General features: G+C 41.5%; 1 long non-coding RNA gene across 1 annotated transcript; it reads right to left on the bottom strand.

Annotated features, from left to right (window-relative positions):
- Nucleotides 1–7472: 7472 nt before the first annotated feature.
- Nucleotides 7473–12764, bottom strand: LOC123818854. The gene is made up of 3 exons (XR_006785712.1): nt 12208–12764; nt 9381–9615; nt 7473–7814 (listed from the first exon to the last, which is right to left on the bottom strand). It is a non-coding gene; the product is annotated as an uncharacterized LOC123818854 (long non-coding RNA).
- Nucleotides 12765–15838: the final 3074 nt, after the last annotated feature.

Raw genomic sequence — 15838 nt, 5'->3', positions numbered from 1 at the left:
ACTGCGCTATTTCTCCTAAATGTTGGCTATCCCTGGGACAGAAATGTTTTCTTAAGTTACAGAGCTCTTTCTAGCATTTCATTAACACATAATCACCACAGGTGTGTGCTAATGGCTTCCACTACGACTTTATAAAAGCCACCGGAGGCCGTGCGAGCTTCCTAGTGGTTGGCCCGCCACAGCTACCAGATCAGTGAGGTCCCTGTCCTCACTGGCATTTCTGAAGCGCACCCAGGTCTGCCCGGCCTGTTTGCTGCCCTGGCCACAACAAGCCTGCGCCGCCTGTTTGTGTCTCCGTTTACGGCTCAGTACCGAAGCCAGAGCCAGTCCCCGGAGAAACACAGATGATGAGGGTTCACATCGCAGAGTGAGGGGACTGCTCTCCAGCAGTAACGCCTGCACGTTGACGCACCTGCTCCGCAAAGTGAGCCCGGCTTCCCCATCATGTCCTCCCCAACACCCCACCCTTGGATACGGACAGACTGTTCATTTAAACCAGCAATTGCCAACCTTTCTGATCTCGGGGCACACATAAACTACTTACTAAACTTCTGCAGCAGACCAAAAGTATATATTTTTTGCCAATCAGACAAAAACATAGTTATAATGTTGATTGATTTCCCAAACAAATAATAGTAATTACCTACCTTTTCTACTCCAAAGTGACTTTTTAAAAAATCAGGTGCCTACAGTTGTATAGAAAGATTTCTGGCACCAAGGACTAACCAATCAGACCCGATCGTACTGCGCAATGGGACCGGTAAGATGCAGCTTACTGACCCTATTACACGACCCTATATTTATGGTTCAAGATGGGGCCTTCACACCAGAGGGCTATTGTCGTGTTGGCTGCTGTCATTTTCTCATTTGACAATTTAAGACAAAAGAGGTCAGTGCCCCTGACTAAACTGTCAGGTATTGCATGTTTTATTTCTTTTTACTTTGTTTAAATTATTTTTTATTTTAATTGCTGTTCAAGTACAGTTTTCTGCCCTTTACCCCCATCCCAGCCCACTCCCCCCCCACCTCCCCTCTCCCTCCTGTCTCCACCCCCCCCCCTTGTTTTTGTCCATGTGGCCTTTATTCTAGTTCCTGCAAACCCTTCCCCCTTCCCCTGAAATTCCCTCCCCTCTCCTCTCTGGTCACTGTCAGCCTGTTCTCAACTTCAATGCCTTTGACTATATTTTGCTTGTTTGTTTGTTTTGTTGTTTAGGTTCCTGTTAAAGGTGAGATCATATGGTATTTGTCTCTCACCACCTGGCTTGTTTCACTCAGCATAACGCTCTCCAGCTCCATCCACGCTGTTGCAAAGGGTAGGAGCTCCTTCTTCCTTTCTGCTGCATAGAATTCCATTGTGTAAATGCACCACAGTTTTTTGATCCACTCATTTACTGATGGGCACCTAGGTTGCTTCCAGCACTTGGCTATTGTAAATTGTGCTGCTGTGAACATTGGGGTGCATAGGTTCTTCTGGATTGGTGTTTCAGGGTTCTCAGGATATAATCCCAGCAGTGGAATTGCTGGGTCAAAAGGCAGATCCATGTTTAGTTTTCTGAGGAAGTTCCATACTGCTTTCCACAGTGGCTGTACCAGTCTGCAGTCCCACCAGCAGTGCACTAGGGTCCCCTTTTCTCCACAACCTCTCCAACACTTGTTGTTTGTTGCTTTGTTTATGACGGCCATTCTGACCGGTGTGAAGTGCTATCTCACTGTGGTTTTAGTTTGCATCTCTCTGATGGCTGCTAATACTGAGCATCTTTTCATGTGTCTCTGGATCCTCTGTATGTCCTCCTTGGAGAAGTGTCTGTTCAAGTCCTTTGCCCATTTTTTAATTGGATTCCTTGTCTTCTTAGAGTGCAGTCTTGTAAGTTCTTTATATATTTTGGAGATTAAACCCTTATCTGTGATATCATTGGCAAATATGTTTTCCCATATGGTTGGTTCTCTTTTTATTTTAATACTGTTTTCTTTAGCTGTGCAGCAGCTTTTTATTTTGATGAGATCCCATTTGTTTATTTTTTTCTTTATGTCCCTTGCTCTAGGGGACAGATCAGTGAAAATATTGCTGCGTGAAATATCTGAGATTTTCCTGCCTATGTTCTCCTCTAGGACTTTTATGGTGTCACAACTTATATTTAAATCTTTTATCCACCTTGAATTAATTTTTGTGTATGGTGTAATTTGGTGCTCGAGTTTCATTTTTTTGCATGTAGCTGTCCAGCTCTTCCAACACCATTTGTTGAAGAGGCTATTTTTACTCCATTTTATGTTGCTGCCCCCTTTGTCGAATATTAATTGACCATAGAGACTTGGGTTTATTTCTGGGCTCTCTATTCTGTTCTATTGGTCTATGTGCCTGTGTTTAAGCCAGTGCCAGGCTGTTTTGATTACAGTGGCCTTGTAATACAGTTTGGTACCAGGTATTGTGATCCCTCCTACTTTGCTCTTTTTTCTCAAAATTGCAGCAGCTATTCGGGGTCATTTATAGTTCCATATAAAATTCTGAAGCATTTGTTCTATGTCTATGACATATGCCATTGGTACTTTAATAGGTATTGCAGTGAATCTGTAAATTGCTTTGGGTAGTGTGGACATTTTAATGATGTTTTAGAAATTCTTGTATCACACTGGTTGAAAATGGCTGACTAAAACAGTAGACTCCCCCCACCAAAAAAAAAGCCAAAATCCCAAAACAGAAACCCCAAATACCAATGTCTAAAAACAATCTATTCAAACAATCTCTCCTGAAGAAGTGCAAATGCGTAAACACAAGCTGACTTTTCACTCACAGTGCACACGGCTGTTTGCACACAGACTTCTAGGAGCGGCCTCGGTGTCTGGTTGGGGGGGGGGTGTGGGACAGGTGCACGGCGCTTTGACCAAGCCCTTCCGACACTGAGGGTGTTGTGACCCTGGGTTCCAATCAGAGGCATACTGAGATTGACTAAAACACATGCTCCAAGACAAATTTCATTAAACCAATTTAACCAGTACATCAACTCTCCACACAATGAACTTGAATGAACCATTTTCACTTTTTGCCCACTTTCATTTTATTTTTCTGAAATGACCCATAGCTATATCATTTTTCTGTATAAATCAAACCATATAATTCCCAAACTGTGTTGATATTAAGTTTTATCACTTACAGCTTCACCATTGTAAACTTAACTCTTTTGGCCATTATTCCTGTGAAATTCTATTTTCTATGATCTAAATATTATCGAGCTTTGATTCTTATTTCAATTTATAGTCTGCAACAGATGACACCTTGGGCAGTTCTAGCTGCTATCAGTTATATTTTGTTTGTTATTTCTAGATCTCCCTGGGTCACTGTTAGCTGTTTTCACAAAGATATCATTATCCTTTACTGTGCTTTCCAGTTAAAATTTCACCATTGTCAATTTTATTTTGTATTTGTTATTTCTACCAGAGGACTTGCTATGAATTTTATAAAAAGTCAGACCTTTCTATTTACTTCCTGGAGCAAAGAGTACCAGCGGAAGGTGTGGGCACTAGGCGGGGTCAAAGCATTCGGATGCAGCAATGTATGTGTTTGAACCTGGCCACGCGACGCTTGAACAACGATGTGGAGAAAAGCTGGCAAGAGCAGGAACTGCACTGCAGCAAGGTTAGAAGGGCACACAACGGGTTGCTGAAGGTGCAGAGGAATAAGAAGCAACTGAACCATCCATCAAACGAGACAACGGTGAAGCAGCTGAAGACTGAAGCCAGAACACAAAATCACTCAGCGGGCAGCTAGAACCTCTGCGGCCCGGGCGGCAGGCCTGCGAGCCACGTGAAATAAGGAACACGTGTGGAAGGCCGGATTCGGACGCGGCAGGTGCTGCCTAGTAACAGGCAGAACCTGAGGGCAGGGGCCCTCCTGCGCGCTGTTGATAAAAGACCCCCAGCTGGGAATCCGGGTTTCTGGGACCTCGCACAGTTCTTCTCACTTCTCCTGTCCCTTTGACTCATGATGTTCGGGAGGCGCAGGGAGCTGGCAATAGTCACCCTGTCCTCAGCGATGGCATCTTTGGGGCCTCTGGTGCACAGGGCCCACAGAAATGAAAGGGGGAGCACCTGGGCCACACGTTGTCCAGCAGGATGCAGCGCGGTGGCTGCAACCGGAGGGTCTTCGTGAGCCCCAGAAACGGTGCTCGTGGGAAGGCTTGTCCAGAAAACTAGACGTGGCCTCTGGTTTTCGGGCAGTTAGAGAAGAGGAGGAGGCACAGGTACTGTGTGGTGCATTCTGTAGCCCAACCGTGTTTCTTTCCCTCCCTTTCCCTCTCTCCAAAAACACATAAATGAAGCATTTTGTTTAAAAAGAAGAAGGTGGGCGGTAGTGACTTGGGGCTTCAAGGATAAATAAATGAGCCCCTGGCCGTTGGCTGATGTGCACACCAACAGTGACGCACCCTGTGCCTGGTTAAGAGGCTCAGGCCTGGGCTGGGTGGGGGACCCCAGGAGCCTCGGGGTGAGCCCCGTTACTTCTCCCCGTCCCTGGGCCAGAAGGCCGGGGGCGCTGCTCGCGGCAGGGTGCCAAGCTCACAGAATCTAAGCGAGATTTGTTTTCCTTACGCTCTCTCAGTGTGGCTCTCTCTTTCAAGTCTCCAAATAGATTATGTAACTTCACCAAAATACACCTTTTAAAAATAGTTTAAATCTGGCCAAAAAGCAACAAATCTGCTATTTTTCAAAAAAGAAAAGAGACAAAACACAGTGAAAAAATCCTTAGAAGTATCTTACCACATTCATTCTTACCAGCTCTTGCAACAGCTTATGCTCAGTATTATTTTGCCCTGGTTGCCAAGGGTTTCCTTCATTTTTTTCCTTCTCAGCTCCCAACCAGTTAAGTGGCATATATTTGTGAAATGTTCCTAATTAATAAGCATGCAAAGTTAAAAGTGCATTTGAAGGGCTATACAATTTCAGAAAAAAAAAGCATTATTCTGCACGGAGAATCCAGGAAGGCTTCGTGAAGGAACTGCCATTTGACCTGGGCTTAAGGATTGGATAGACGCTGAACACGTGGAAATAGAAAAAGGTTAATTTAGGAAAGAGAAAAATATAAGTAAGGTCATACAGGTGAAGAGCTGTAGGCAGGAACACTGGAGACTAAACAGGTTTAGTTACCTCAGGGCACAGTCACAAAGGAAACTATTGTTGGTAGAGTTTTCTCAGTTTAAAAAAAAGGTAGGAAATGGTAAAATAAATATGAAGATTTGACTTTCTAAATTTGGACATTACATTTTCAAAAATCACCACTTACATGCATTAAACCCAGAACTGACACTGGCTCTAGACCTCATAAGAAAAAGAGGAACGTTTAAATGAGGTTCAGAACCAAATAACAGGAATGTAAATCATCTATTCTTCTCCGGTAGCAATGGAAACTTTAGCTATGAATACTCTGAAAACTGAAGCGAGATACTAAGGTGCTACAGTTGAAAGACTGCCTGGCTCTTTTCCCTCCGCCGCGGCCTCTCGGGCTCACCGAGAACACTGCAGGCCGAGCAGGGGGCTGCAGCTGGAGCAGAAAGAAACCTCAGAGCACCAGCCACACTTCGTGGCACGATAATGGCCCCAGGGCGGGGTCATTATTAAATGATGACACCTTTGGGACTGTTTGACTAATTATCTCCATACTGGACAAGAAGATTACAGTATGCTGTTCCTATGTCTTTGGATTGCAAGGGATTACCAAGTAGCTCTGAAAAGCAACTAATTTAGGAGGATTTGAAATGAAAGAGCAGTTTGTATTTTTGTGGCTATTCATGCATTAAACTTGATATAGTGGTAGAAGGCCATAATGAATTTCAGTAAAATACACTGGCATGGATCTCTCCAATGCAATTTGTAACACGTCTCTAAAGTCACATTTTAATTTTTTAAAATATATTTTATTGATTATGCTATTACAGTTGTCCCATTTTCCCCTCTTTATTCCCCTCTGCCCTGCACACCCCCTCCCACCAGCATTCCCCGCTTTTAGTTCATGTCAATGGGTCATGCGTTTAAGTTCTTTAGCTTCTCCATTTCCCATACTATTCTTAACCTCCCCCTGTCTATTTTCTACCTACCATTTATGCTACTGACCCTCTGTACCTTATTCCCCTCTCTTCCCCTCACTCCCCTACTGATAACCCTCCATGTGATCTCCATTTCTGTGATTCTGTTCCTGTTCTAGTTGTTTGCTTAGTTTGTTTTTGGTTTTTTGTGTGATTTTTTAGGTTCAGTTGTTAATAGCTGTGAGTTTGTTGTCATTTTACTGTACATATTTTTTATCTTCTTTTTCTGAGATTAAGTTCCTTTAACATTTCATGTAATAAGGGCTTGGTGATGATGAACTCCTTGAACTTGACCTTATCTGGGAAGCACTTTATCTGTCCTTCTATTCTAAAAGATAGCTTTGCTGGGTGGAGTCATCTTGGATGTAGGTTCTTGCCTGTTATGACCTGGAATACTTCTTTCCAGCCTCTTCTTGCCTGCAAGATTTCTTTTGAGAAATCAGCTGATAGTCTAATGGGCACTCTTTTGTAGGTAACTGTCTGCTTTTCTCTTGCTGCTTTTAAGACTCTCTCCTTATCTTTAATCTTGGGTAATGTAATTATAATGTGCCTTGGTGTGTGCTTCCTTGGGTCCAGCTTCTTTGGGACTCTCTGAACTTCCTGGAAATCTATTTCCTTTGCCAGATTGGGGAAGTTCTCCATTATTTTTTCAAGTAAGTTTTCAATTTCTTGCTCTTCCTCTTCTCTTTCTGGCACCCCTATGATTCAGATGTTGGAACATTTAAAGTTGTCCTGGAAGTTCCTAAGCCTCTCCTCATTTTTTTTGAATTCTTGTTTCTTTATTTTGTTGTGGTTGGATGGTTCTTTTGTCCTTCTGGTCCAAACCATTGATCTGAGTCCTGGTTTCCTTCCCAGGACTGGAAAGGAACATGTTGGTTCCATGTTCATTTTCCTTTATTTCACTTTTCACAGCCTTCATTTTTTCCTCTATTTTGTGACCATATTCAACCAATTCTGTGAGCATCCTGATTACCAGTGTTTTGAACTGTTCATCTGATAAGTTGGCTATCTCTTCCATCACTTAGTTGTATTTTTTCTGGAGCTTTGAGCTGTCCTTTCATTTGGACCATTTTTTTTTGTCTCAATGCACCTGTTATGTAGTGAAGGGCGGAGCCTTAGGTGTTCACCAGGGCGGGGCAACCCACGTGGCTGTGTTGTGATGCTGTATGTGGGGGAGGGTCTGAGAGGGAGCAGTGCCACTTGCTCTGCTCTCTGCTGGTTTTCAGTCACTTCTCCCGCTGCCACAAAATGGGTCCTTCTGGTGCTGATTCTTGGGTGGGTGGGTTTGTGTACATTCTAGGACCCCATGGGTCTCTCCAATGGACTTTCTTGTGAGGCTGGGAGTTTCTCCCACTGCCACAACCCCCACAAGTGTTTCCAGTCAGAGGTTTGAGGCTTCATTTCCCTGCTGGAGCCCTGGGTTGTGGGTCTGTCTTGCTCCCCAGTTGCTCTTCCCGGTTTATCTGCATGCAAATGTGGGACCCCCAGTCTGCCATCCACCACCTCACTGAGAGTCCTCTCTACCTGTCTTCTCATCTCTCTCCCCCTCCTGCTGGTCTATATGAGTGTTTCTTCTTTACTCCTTGGTTGTCGGACTTCCATACAGTTCAGTTTTCTGGCAGTTCTGGTTGTTTTTTGTTTTTAAATTGGTTGTTGTCCTTCTTCTGGTTGTGCGAGGAGGCATGATGTCTCTATCTACACCTCATCTTGGCCAGAAGTCCACAAAGACAAGGACAAGAATTGCTGTGAAGGAAAAGAAACATTTCTAGTAACACAATTAAAAAATTACACAACAGAAGCCTGGCAGGGTAGGTCAATTGGTTTGAGCATCGTACCAATATACCAAGGTTGTGGGTTTGATCTTGAGCTAGGGCACATAGAAGCATCAATAGATTCATGCATGAATTAGTGGAACAACAAATCCCTATCTGTCTCTGTCTGTCTCTCTGTCTCTCTCTCTCCCCCTTCCACTCTTTGTAAAATGAATTTAAAAAGATAGAATATTTCTAGCAATAATCACAGTCTGTCAAGGGGAAAATCCTCAATTTGAAAGCAAACAGTTGTAAAACGAACAAAAAGGATTCACATAAATAATTTTTGTCAACGTGGCAAAAAAAAGTGAGAATCTTTGTAAAGGTTTTGAGTAAATCCTATAGATTTACTCTCTAGAGTAAATCCTATAGACCATCTTTTCTATTTTCTTTCTTTAAAACCAAATTACCACCATCCAGAATTTCATCTTCATGCAAAGCCAACATCTTTCTGTTAGAAATTCAGACTGAAAAAGAAAAATCCATCCAAATTCATTTGTACTAATAAGCTTACAAGCTTATGAACTTCTACAGCAAGCTAAAAACAGAAACAGAAAAAGCTGAAGGAGGTAACACAGAAATAAGACTCTTAAACATTTTTTAATGAAATACAACAGTGGCCTTTGACAGAAATAACAGTTCATTACTGACGCCCACATGGAAGACATTAAAAGAACAAGCGATCATTTATGAAGAATGTTAAGTCTGCTGCACCATTGTTAACAAATTACAGAAAAGCGAAGGAGAGAACTCAAACCCAACACAAGACTGTTTTGAACTGTGTGTGGCTTTACATGAAGGGCTCCAATTCTGTGCATCTGCAAACCCTTTCAGTCTGGCCAAATTGGAGCAACAAAAAAATGAGACTTCACCAGGATTCTAAAATATGTATTTTTAAGTTAAAAATGGGCAATGAGATATTTCTGGAGTTTTAAACAGTGGACAGTTTGTGGGCTTACAAATGAATTCTTCAGTTAGACAGTCTCAAAAGCGGCTGGGTCTCTCGGGCACATCACTGCCAGGACCTGCTCAGTTCCATCTGGCAGCAAGTTCAGCTTGCCTGAAAGGGCCCTTTTATTGAGACCCATGGTTTGCAGGATTACCTTCATTCCTTCCACATTTTGAAGTGGCACTCCCCAGGTTTTCGTCACTCTAGATTCTGTGGGAGGGGGCAAAATAAAAACCCAGGTCTTTCTCCTTTTGAAGGCTAATGATTTTCCCTTTAAAATAGTTTCTCCTGTTTCCTTAAGATGTCATCATTTGAAACAGCCCATACAGAAACTGTTTGGGCCTTTAAAAAAAGTTTAAATTAATAGCTATGAATTCAAATTTACATTTCCAAACCACATGAAAGGTCTGTTAGAGGGGAAAAATATTAAAAGAACTAACATTGTACTGATATTTAAATTCCTGCTCATAAGTGTAAGAAAATACTGTGACATAGCTGTGTGGACAGACAGGCAAGGAAACAAGACATTATCCTTAGGATATCACCTACGATGTCAGGAAGTTTCTTCTTTTCTATGAAGTTGTCAGAACCTCTTCATGACATCCACCTGTCTCAGTCAGTGCTGACTGATGTAACAAAACAGCACAGACTGGGTGGTTTCGACAGCACACATTTATTTCTCGCAGCTCTGCAGGCCGGGAAGTGCAAGGTCCAGGTGCGAGCAGACTGGGTTCTGGGTGAGGACCCTCCGCCTGGCTCTCGGAGGGCCGCCTGCTTGCTCTGTCTGCGGTAAGGGGCAGAGAGAAGCAGTGCTGGGGTCTCTTCCTCCTCCCCAGGATGCCAGTCCCATCACGGGGCCTCCACCCTCACAAGCCCACGCAAACCTAATTGCCCCGCAGAGGCCTCACCTCCTAATTCACAGAAAATACTGTGTCTTGTCAGGGGTTAGGGCTTCAACATGGGACTTTTGGGAGGATGCAAATACTCAGTCCATAACACCAAATACGTGGTATTTTGAGGCATTTAACCCCTCTTTTCTCTAACTACTGTATCCCAATTGTATTTAAATCCTTTCAAAGCTAAGTTGTATCTGAATTTCATCGTTTGTGCTTTAACATGACTTGTTTTAATTTAAAAAAAGGTGGTACTTTTGAAAAAAAATAAAACATTATAATAAACAAGTAAATATAGCAAATTAATAAAGTCTAGACTAGAAAATAATGATCTAAGTATTAGTCTCCAAAATTTTTCAAACCTCTAATTTGCTGACACAAAGAAAACAAATGAATCAATAATCTTTCTAATTAACTAAAAAAGGATTATTTTTCTGGGCAACAGAAAATTTAAATGGCAGATCCATTAAGCATTATAATATAAAATGGCTATTCTATACCTAGAAACATTAAGTTAAAAAGCTGTCTACTGTTACATGTAATACAGCATTTTGTTTTCTATCCTTAGGAGGTGTGCTAACTTCCAGGTGAGTGAGTTTATTACATAGGAATGTCAGTAAACTTGAAGATTATTGAGAACTATAAAATAAAACCCTAGTATTGAGTGAACCCCATGGCTGATCCCCAGTCAGGGCACATACAAGAGCCAACCGATGAATGCATCGTTAAATGGAACAACAAATCAATGTTTCTTTCGTTTTTCCTCTCTCTGAAATCAATAAATAAAATTTTGTAAAACTTTTCACTATGATTTTCACTGGAATTGCATTAAATCTATAAAGTAATTCAGAAGTAACTGACATTCTTGAAATACTCTTTTTGACATACAGAAATATAATATTCAATATGTCCAGTTCTACTCAAAATTCTCTTGATTTTTCAGTTTTTATGCATGTAAGCTACTATGGTGAATGCAATTATTCTCTCATTAATTTTTAACAGATTTATTGAAGTATAATTTATATATGAAATTTTCATTTTAAATAATTCAATGATTTTTTAAGTTACAGAGTTGCTCAACCAGCACTATAATCCATTATTGAAACATTTCTGTCACCACAGAAAGATTTCCCTTTTTGTTGGTGATTTATAGCTTACTCTTGTTAGAGCTGGAAAAATTACTGTCCATGATTTATGTCCTTTTAAATACACTGATGGGTGTTCTATGGACATGCTCTATTTTCAAAACTGTTCTGTGTGCACCTGAAAAGAATGTGTATTCTGCGTTCATTTGGTGGAGTGTTCTACAGATCCTAGATCAAGTTGGGTGAATGCTAATATAAAAGATGTCCTTAATAATTTCTATCTAGTTATTCTATCAGTTAAGATTGGGATGTTGAAGTCTGCAACTATTAAATGTCTATTTCTCCCTTCAATTTTGTCATTTAGTGTTTCATTTACTTGGGGATCTTTGTTAGATATATACACATTTATAATTGTTCTATTTCCCTGCTGAATCGATTTTATCATAATAAAATTGTCCCTTTTTTATTTAAAGTATACTTGTATTTTGTCTGATATTAGTATATTCCCTCCAAGTTTTATGGATACTCTTTGTGTGGTATATCTTTTTCCAGCCATTTAACTTTTAGCCTGTCAGTGTCTTTGAATTTAAAATCTGTCTCTTGTAGACAGATATAGCTGGGTCTTGTTTGTTTTTTTTGAAACTCAGTCTGACAGTCTTTGCCTTTTGACTGAAACATTTAATCTATTTACATGTAAAAAATTACTGATATAGTTGGACTTCTGCTGTTATAGTATTTTCCTATACCTGAAGTCTTTTTTGTCCTCTCTTCCTCTTTTACTACCTTCTTTTATTTTAAAGATATAGTTTAATGTACATGTTAACTCGTTTTTTCAGGCTTTTTTTGTTGTTTTCTTAGTAGTTGCTCTGGGCATTACAATAATCAGTAATTTATCACAATCTACTGCAAATAATCATAAATCTACTCTAGATAATAACTTAATGTCAGTAAAATACAGAATTATATTCCAATATAGCTCCATTTACTCCCTTTTCTTTTTGTTATTACTTCGTATATCTTTATGTTTTAAGGAGTAATTTCATAATTACTGTTTCATGCAACTGTCTTTTAAATAGGAGAAAAAAGACAAAAATATATACATATATTTATATGCATATATACTATCTGCCCCAGACATGCATAGTCTTCCCCATTATTGACATTACTCACCAAAAGGGTACACCTGTTACCAAGGATGAACCTGCACTGACAGACAGTAAGCACCCAAAGTCCACAGTGTATCTGAGGGTTCCCTCTTGGAGTTGTGCCTATGTGGTTTGGAATGATATATGATGGCGTGTGTCCCTCAACACAGTATCACGCAGAGTATTTTCATCGCTCTGAAAGCTCTCTGTGCTCTCCCTGCCTATCTCCCCCCACTGCCCAGCAACCACTCACCTTTTCAGTCTCCATATCCTGCCACTTCCAGAAAGTCACACAGTTGGAGCCGTACAGTGTGCAGCCTTCTCACATAGGCTTCCTTCACTCTGTAAGAGGCATTTACGGTCCCCCCGTGTCTTTTCATGTCATCACCTTTCCCAGCGTTCTTCATTTCTTCATGTGATTCCACTTCGCATCTGAGCTCACTGCTGTTCGTCCTGGGGATTTTCTCCAGTATTTCTTGTAAGGCAGCCCCGATAACAACCATTTTTTGTCTACCTGAGATCTCTTTAAGAGGCCTTCATTTTTTGATGCGTAGTCTTGCTGGATGTCGAATTCTTATTTGGGAGTTTTTTCTTTGAATATGTCATCCTACTGCCTTCTGGCTTATTTCTGATGAATTCAGTCCGTAATCTTATTGTGGTTCCACTGTATATAATGAGTTATTTTTTCTTTTGCTGTTGTTCAGAATGTTCTCTTTGAGTTTCAAAAGTTTGATAGTTATAATGTATAATATATTGATAGTTATAATGTATATAATATATTGGATTTCTTTGGGGTTCATTAAGTGCCTCAGATATGTACATTAATATTTGTCACCAAATTTGGAAAGGTTCTGGTTATCTTTTCTCCACACATTTTCTACTGATTTATCTGTCCCCTGTCCTTCGGGCTTTCCTTACATGTATGTTTGTATGTATATTTGTGGTAATGCAATAATTTTAGTCTATGAATACTAGATTTAGTAAGCCTGAATAGCTTATTCAGCAGGTTACTACTAAGGAGACTTCAGTTGTCAGTAAAAGTGAGTCTACGAAATTGCACTCATTCATATTGTTACAAGACAAAATCCAACCACGGAAACCTGGATATCTACCTGGCTTTGTTAATTGATCCATGAATAGGGCAGCACTCTGTGTAGCAAGCAGTAGGCCAGTCTGAGGGGCTGTAAAAAAGTGAATGTGTTTACAGGAAGAACGATGGAGCCAGGGAGCTACTAACAAAAGTAAAACAAAACATTGTTTTGGGGCCTGGACATCTCTTCTTTGGGGAAGTGAATGAAAAGGTTTCCATCGTGAAAACTGCCTTTTTTTTTCTTGGTGGGGGTGACAGACAGGGCTTCTGGGACAAATTACATGACTGGTGCTTGGCCAGACAACCCCACACTGGTTAATGAACATGATGTTTCCCGGAGAGGTTGAAACTGCAAATAGACCAGGTTTTAAATCTAGGTTTGTATCATGGCCTTTAGCATGAGAGACACTATTTTGGACTTGCGGATTTCCCTTCAGCAATACCAGTGAACCAAAAAATGAGCCTTGTACTTTCCCTAACAAGAACCCTCAGAATGTGCTTTAAAACAAGACTGATTTAGGGAACCTAGCCTCTTAACATACAGATAGAAGCAAACAACCTAGTGGATGGACCTAAAATATACGTGTGATTTATTATTTAATTTTATGAATATGTATAAAGTACAATCTCATTGACCTGATATAATTTTGTGATAGATTATAGTCACACACCGCTTACTGAGGGGAATAATTAAATGATGAGAAGTGCCTCAATAAGCAATTTTTGTCACTGTGTGACCACCACTGAGTGTGTTGACACAATAACAGGTGGTATAACCTACGACTTGGGTGTATGTGCCGTACTTTCACACGACTGGTAGAGTGGTTGGTTTGTACCAGCATCACCACAGACACACGGGCAATGCAGCGCACTATCACACTGCAACAGCCACGGCACCAACAGGCAGTAGGAACTTTTCAGCTCTATCAGAATCTTATGGATCCAGTTGTATACATGGTGTGTCACTGACCTAAAGGCTCTTGTATGGCGAATGCATAGGTACATTTTAAACTGCAGGGATTGATTCATTCCTCAAAGCTCACAATGATTCATTCCTTCAATTACATCAGTGGAATTATTACTACTTTTGATTACTAGAAACCTTATAGAATTATTGCAAAAGCAGCATTTCCGTTGTCTTCATTGATCTTCAGATATATTAATGTACAAATCAAGGGTGTATCAGTTTCTGTAGCAAAGTCAGTTCACACCAGAGCAAACACTCTAAACTTGTTATCAGTTCTCGGGATAATTTCAGTCATGAGCATAACAAACCTATCTATTTGTACTTCCATCAGAGACACGAATAAATAAAACTCGAATGTGCGGTGCCCTTGATTCGCCAGGTCAGGATCAATAAACTTGGCATAAGGATTTGACAGCATTGACTCAGAAGGCCTGCAGAAAAGATGGGCAAGCCACTGGCACAGAAGAGATGACCATTTACAAGATGACAGCACTGTGTACACTTGTAAATGCCACGGTGGAGGCTGGCGGAGGATCCAGAGAACGAGGGAGCTTGGGGAGATGCAAAGGCACATTGAAAAAGCCTGGCATCTTCCAAAGAATATAATTAGAATGTTGAAATAATTTTTATCCTTAAGTCTAGTCCTCTCCGGTTTATTAACTTTTAACAGCTAATGAGTGCAAAGAGTAGACCTCACTGAGGGAAAACTGGAATATGTAGCATGTCTGGTGTCACAGCACCCTCTATCACATGTTCCTGCACACAGCACATTTGTAAGGACGAGGTGCTTTAACATGTGCATATCCATTTCTGCAGGACTTTCCTGGTTTTAGAATTCAGTTGATCGCTTTCCAGCAACGGGGTCAACAGGCCTACTCATTTCTCCACTTTTAGCACCACCAGCACCCTTCCTGCAATAAGAAAGGGCATTAATGGCAAAGCAATCCGGAACTCCAAATTATTCCAGGCGTGGTGCTGGCGCCAACAGCTTGGGTGTCACCGAAAATTTACGAGAGCTGTAATTTTCCAGCTCTATCCCATGCACTCCCAGTTAGAAACAATTGGTTAAGGCCAAGTTGTTTAAATACGCTTTGCAGGGACCTGGGATGCATGCTCAAGTCTGAGAGGCCCTGCTATGGGAGACATGCCCAGAGAAAGTCAAGTTAGTAGGTGCTGTTGTCTCATGAATTCTAAGGGAAACTTATGTCACCAACTTTCACTACATAGTTTGACACTCAGTGACAACAACCCACCCCGAGTTACCTAATACTGTCAGACTCACGCGCTTCCAGGAAAATCAGTGTTCGAGCTACCCTTCCTTATCAAGAGAGAATGTTATGTTGTTGACTTTGGGGAAGCTGTTCCCTCTCGGCTTATCGGAAAGGAATAGGCAATGCAAATACATCCGTCTGCAGCCTTGCAAAGCTACCATTCTGACCTTTCCTTAGCCTGTTCTAACGCTATGCATCCATGAAATCCTGCTTCCCCAGGGGCTCCAAACGCGCACCCCGCACGCTTCAGAAGAACAGGAGACAGAGTCCCGCGGGGGCCAGTTTGAGCCAAAGCCAATCTGAGCCAGAGCCGGTGCCCTCTCCCCACGAGCAAGGCAGGGGGGAGCCAAAAAAAAAAAAATCATTCCCCACCCCAGGCTTAAAACTAAAGAACGAACGGCTTCCTGCTCACTGGGGCCCACTCAGGGCGGGGCAAAGGGAGCTTTACCTTTGTTCGTAGGGAAAACAGTACAATAGTCAGCCACACGAGCAAGAGCTCGGTTTGTGCACGCACCACTGTAAACCCACTCTGACCCCACCCCGCACAGCTCCCCGC

This window comes from Phyllostomus hastatus, unplaced genomic scaffold (assembly GCF_019186645.2).
Source record: "Phyllostomus hastatus isolate PE091 unplaced genomic scaffold, TTU_PhHast_1.1 phas_contig_29, whole genome shotgun sequence".
Lineage (NCBI taxonomy): Eukaryota > Metazoa > Chordata > Mammalia > Chiroptera > Phyllostomidae > Phyllostomus > Phyllostomus hastatus.
The sequence above is the reverse complement of the archived record's forward strand: the minus strand, read 5'-3'. Positions and strand labels throughout refer to the sequence as shown.